A 6,480-nucleotide genomic window follows, 5' to 3' on the forward strand; every position below is an offset into this window, starting at 1 on the left:
CTTTACCTACCCAGTAAATGGCTAGGACATGATCTAGGGCTGCAGCTGCAGCAGTATATGGATTGAAGGTGGGGTGAGGCTGAGGGATGTGAAGAGAGCTCCTGATAGGCTTCCTCCCCAAGCCCCAGGACAACCGTGGCAAAGAGAAACAGCATGGTTGGGGTTCTCTGAGCCTACAGAGGGACCAAGGGGCTCTGGAGCGCTACTGTCTGTGAGGTAGTCTTCCAACAAATACAGCAGGCTGTGTTTCTTCTCTTTCTCACTTTCCTGTGTTCCCCATTCTTAGGAGGGATGTAGAACAGCTCTCCAGGCTGCTTGTACTGCAGGTTGCCTGTGATCAGTGCTCAGAATGTGCTGGCTGCAGCCCAGGCAAAAGACAGATAACCAGGACAAGTTCAGAAGCACAAAGGCCTAGGGATTTTCTACAGCTCTCCCCTCCCTGTGAATAAAAGAATCAGAGAGGACTGCTGTGTCTCAAATCTAACAGCAGAGGGAGACCAAGGTATGAAAAGCTTCAGAAAAGGCAATAAGAATTATATACTGATAAGAAATATATACACAAAGGGAGACAACCCTGGAGATGGAAAACCTAGGAAAGACATCAGGAGTCACAGATGCAAGCATCACCAACAGAATAGAAGAGAGAATCTCAGGCTTAGAACATACCATAGAAGACATTGACACAACAATTATAGAAAATACATAAAGTAAAAAGTTCGTCAAGAAATTCAGGACACAATGAAAAGACCAAACCTAAGAATAATAGGCAAAGAAGAGAGCAAATATTCCCACCTCAAAAGGCTAGTAAACATCTTAATCTAAATTATAGAAGAAAACTTCTCTAAACTGAGGGAAAAAATGCCAATAAACACATAAGAATCCTACAGAACACCAAACAGATTGGACCAGAAAAGAAATTCCTCCCATCATTTAATAATCAAAAGACCAAACTCACAAAACAAAGAAAGACTATTAAAACCTGTAAGGGTAAAGGTCAAGTAAAGTATGAAGGCAGAGATATTAGAATTACACCAGACTGATCAACAGAGATTCTAAAAGCCTCCAGATCTTGGGCAGATGTCATGCAGCCCCTAAGAGAACAAAAATGCTAGCCCAGGTTATTATATCCAACAAAACTCTTAATTATTATAGTTGGAGAAACCAAGATGTTCCTTGACAAAACCAAATTTAAACAATATCTTTCCACTAATCCAGCCCTACAGTGGATAATAGAAGGAAAATTCCAACACAATGAAATTCTACACACAAGGAAAAGCAAGAAATTAATCTTCTAACAACAAGCCCTAAACGAGAGAAACACACAAAGATAATTCCACGTCTAACACCAAAAGTAACAGGAAGCAACAATCATCGGCTCTTAATAGCTCTCAAAATCAATGTAATAAATTCACCAATAAAAAGACATAGGCTAACAGACTGGATATATAATCAGGACCCAGGATTTTGCTGCATACAGGAAACAAATCTCAGTGACAAAAACAAACAATACCTCAAAGTAAAAGGCTAGAAAAAAATTCCAAGCAAAGTGTCCCAAGAAACAAGCTGGAATAGCAATTCTAATATTCAGTAAAATATACTTTTAATCAAAAGTTATCAAAAAAGATGGGGAAGGGCACTACATCCTCATGAAAGGAAAAATCCAATAAGATGAGCTCTCAATTCTAAAAATCTATGTCCAGAATTCAAGGACACCCACATTCATAAAAGAAATCTTACTAAAGCTCAAAACATACATTGAACCCCACACAATAATAGTGGAAGACTTTAACACCCCACTCTCACCAATGGACAGGTCATTGAAACAGAAACTAAACAAAGACACAGTGAAACTAAAAGAGGCTATGAACCAAATGGATTTAAGAGATATCTACAGAACATTTCACCCTAAAACAAAAGAATATATCTTCTTCTCAGCACCTAATGGTACCTTCTCCAATAAAACAGCCCTCATCCAATACAAGAAGATTGAAATAATTCTTTGCATCTTATCAGATCACCATGGTCTAAGGCTGGTCTTCAATAACTACAAAAACAACAGAAAGCCCACATACATGTAGAAACTGAACAACTCTCTACTCAATGATATCTTAGTCAGGGAAGAAATAAAGAAAGAAATTAAGAACTCTTGGAATTTAATGAAAATGTTGACACATAATACCCAAACTTAAGGGACACAATGAAAACTGTGCTAAGAGAAAAATTCATAGCACTAAGCACACTGGTAAAGAAACTGGAGAGATCTTACACTAGCAACTTAACAACATACCTGAGAGACTAGAAAAAAAAAGAAGCAAACACTCCCAAGAGGAGTAGATAGCAGGAAAGAGTCAAACTCAGGGCTGAAATAAACTAAATAGAATCAAAGAGAACAATACAAAGAATGAACAAAACCATAAACTGGCTCTTTGAGAGAATCAACAAGATAGATAAAGCTCTAGCCAAACTAACTAAAGGGCCCAGAGATAGTATCCAAATTAACAAAATCAGAAATGAAAAGGGAGACATAACAACAGAGATGGAAGAAATTCAAAAAGCATCAGATTGTACTATTTATCAAAACTGAAAAATCTAGATGAAATGGGTGGTTGTCTAGGCAGATATTACATACTGGAATTAAATCAAGAGCAGGTAAATTTTATAAACAGGCCCATATCCCACAAGGAAATAGAAGAAGTCATTTAAAACCTCCCAACCAAAAAAAAAAAAAAAGCCCAGGGCTAGATGGAAATAGTGCAGAATTCTACCAGACCTTCAAAGAAGACCTGATACCAATATTCCTCAAAATGTTCCATAAAATAGAATCAGAATGAACACTAGCTAATTGATTCTATGAAGCCAGAATTACTCTGATACCTAAAACACACCAGGACTAAACCAAAAAAAGAGAACTTCAGATCAATCTCACTTTTTAATATAACTATTCCATAAAATAGAATCAGGATGAACACTAGCTAATTGATTCTATAAAGCCAGAATTACTCTGATACCTAAAACACACAAGGACTAAACCAAAAAAAAAAAGAGAACTTTAGATCAATCTCACTTATGAATATCTATGCAAAAATATTCAATAAAATGCTTGCAAACCAAATCCAAGAGCACACCAAAACCATCATTCACCACGATCAAGTAGGCATCATATCAGGGATGCAAGATTGGTGCAATATATGAAAATTTGGTAACGTAATCTACTATATAAACAAACTCAAAGAAAAAAATCACATGATCATCTCCTTAGATGCGTAAAAATTATTTGACAAAATACAAAACCCCTTCATGCTAAAAATGTTGGAGAGATCAGGAGTTCAAGGCCTATACCTAAACGTAATAAAAGGAATATACAGCAAACCAATAGCCAATTATCAGATTAAATGGAGAGACACTTGGAACAATCCCACTAAAATCGGGAACAAGACAGGGATGCCCATTCTCCCCATATATATTCAATATATTACTCTAAGTGCTAGCTAGAACAATAAGACAATGAAAAAAGTTCAAAGGGATACAGATTGGCAAAGAAGAAATAAAGGTATCATTATTTGCAGATGATATGATAGTATACATAAGCGACCCCACAAACTCTACCAGAGAAAGTCTCCACCTGATAAACTACTTCAGCAAAGTGATCAGATATAAAATTAACTCAAATAAATCAGTAGCCTTTCTTTATACAAATGATAAAAATGCTGAGAAAAAATTATTAAAACAACTCCTGACATAATAGCCTCAAATAATATAACATATCTTGGGGTAACACTAACCAAACTTGTAAAAGATCTGTATCACAATAACTTCAAGTTTCTCAAGAAAGAAAATGAAGAAGATCTCAGAAAATGGAGAGATTCCCCATACTCACGGATTGGCAGAATTAACATAGTAAAAATGGCCATCTGCCAAAGGCTATCTACAGATTCAATGCAACCCCCATCAAAATCCCAACACAATTCTTCAAAGACATGGGAAGAGCAATTCTCAAATTCATCTGGAAAGGCAAAAAACCCAGAAGAAGGTAAAACAATGCTTAGCAATAAAAGAATGGCTAGGTGAATCACCATCCCTGACCTCAAACTTTACTACAGAGCAATAGTGATAAAAACTGCATGGCATTGGTACAGAGACAGACAAGTTGGTTAATAGAATAGAACTGAAGACCCATAAATAAAACCACATATTTACAAGCACTTGATCTTTGACAAAGAAGCCAAACATATACAATGGAGAAAAAAAGCATCTTCAACAAATGCTGCTAGTCTAACTGCCTGTCTATTTATAGACAAATGAAAATAGACCCATATTTGCCACCTTGCCCAAAACTCAAGTCCAAGTGGATCAAGGACATCAACATAAATCCTAATACACTGAATCTAAGAGAAGGAAAAGTGGCAATGAGCCTTGAGCTCATTGGCACAGGGGGAACATTTCTAAACAGAACTCCAATGGCACATGCCTTAAGATCAAGAATTGATAAATGGGACCTCACGAAACTGGAAAGCTTCTGTAAGGCAAAAGATATAGACAATAAGAAAAATCGGCAACCTACAGATGGAGAAAAAAAATCTTCACTAACACCTCATCAGATAGAGGGCTAATATCTAAAATATATGAAGAACTCAAGAAGCTAACCACCAAAAAACCAAACTATCCAATCAAAAATGGGGCATAGAACTAAACCTAGAATTCACAATAGAGGAATTTAGAGGTCTGGTGGGGTGGCAGGTGGGGAGGAGGTATGGGATTAGAACAGTCAGAGGGTTGACCAGGAGGGGAATAAAATATGGAGTTTAAAATAAATAAATAAAATATTAAAAAGAAAAAAGGAAGAAACTGATAGCTATGAGTGTCTCCATAATGAAACTGGAGAGATCAAACACTAGCAGCTTAATAGCATATCAGAAAAGCTCTAGAACAAAAAGAAGGAAAAACACCTAAGGAAATAGATCCCAGGACATAATCAAACAGGGCTGAGATCAACCAAGAGAACTATGCAAAGAATCAGCAGAACTATGAGCTGGTTCTTTGAAAAAATCAACAAGATAGATAAACCCCTAGCCAAACTAACTATAGGGCAGAGAGACAGTATCCAAATTAACAAAATTAGAAATGAAAAGGGAGCCAGAACAAAGGTAACTGAGGAAATTCTTTAAAATCATCAGATTATACTGCAACAGCCTTTCCTCAACAAAACTGGAAAATCTAGATGAACTGGATGATTTCCTAGACAAATACCAGGTACCAAAGTTAATCCAGGATCAAATAAACCATCTAAACGATCTCATAAACCCCAAGAAAATAGAAGCAAAAACACCCAGGGCCAGATGGTTTTAGTGCAAAATTTTATCAGATCTTCAAAAAAGACCTAATACCAATTCTTTTCAAACTATTTCCAAAAATGGAAACAGAAGGAACACTACCCAATATGCTCTATGAAGCCACAGATACCTAAACTACTCAAGGACCCTACAAAGAAAGAAAACTTCAGATCAATTTCTTTTATGAATACTGATGCAAAAGGACTCAATAAAATTCTAGCAAACTGTATCCAAGAACACATAGAAAGGATCATTCAACATGATCAAGGGATGCAAGGATACTTCAATATGTGAAAATCAATCAACATAATCCACTATATAAACAAACTAAAAGAAAAAAAAAGCACCTGATCATCTCATTAGATTCTGAAAAAGCCTTTGACAGAATACAACACCTCTTCATGTTAAGAGTATTGGAGAGATCAGGAATTCATAGTCCATATCTAATCATAATAAAAAGCTATGTACAGCAAAATGAGAGCCAACATCAAACTAAATGGAGAGAAATTTTAAGCAATCCCACTAAAATCAGGGACAAAACAAGGCTGCCCATTCTTCCCCTATCTATTCCATATAGTGCTCAAAGTTCTATTTAGAGTGAGTAAGCAATAAAAGTACACCAAAAGGTTACAAATTGGAAAGGAGTAAGTCTAGATATCACAATCTGCAGATGATATGATAGTATATATAAGTGACTCTCAAAATACCACCAGAGAACTCCTACAGCTTATAAAGAAAAGTGGGTGAGTATTAACTCAAACAAATCCTTTGTATACTCAAAGGATAAACAGAGTGAGAAAGAAATTAGGGGAAAACACACCCTTAACAATAGTCACAAATACTATAAAATATCTCAGTGTGACTCTAATCAAGCAAGTGAAAGACCTGTATGACAAGAACTTCAAGTCTCTGAAGAAGAAATTGAAGAAGACCTCAGAAGATGGAAAGATCTCTCATGCTCAGGATCAGCAGAATTAACATAGTAAAAATGGTCATTTTACCAAAAGCAATATATAGATTCAATGCAAACCCCATCAAAATTCCAACTCCATTCTTCACAGAGATAGAAAGAGCAATTCTAAAATTCATCTGGAATAGGAAAAACCCAGGATAGCAAAAAACATTCAACAATAGAAGAATGTTTTTGGGA

This window comes from Grammomys surdaster, unplaced genomic scaffold (genome assembly GCF_004785775.1).
Source record: "Grammomys surdaster isolate TR1022 unplaced genomic scaffold, NIH_TR_1.0 63, whole genome shotgun sequence".
Classification (NCBI taxonomy): domain Eukaryota; kingdom Metazoa; phylum Chordata; class Mammalia; order Rodentia; family Muridae; genus Grammomys; species Grammomys surdaster.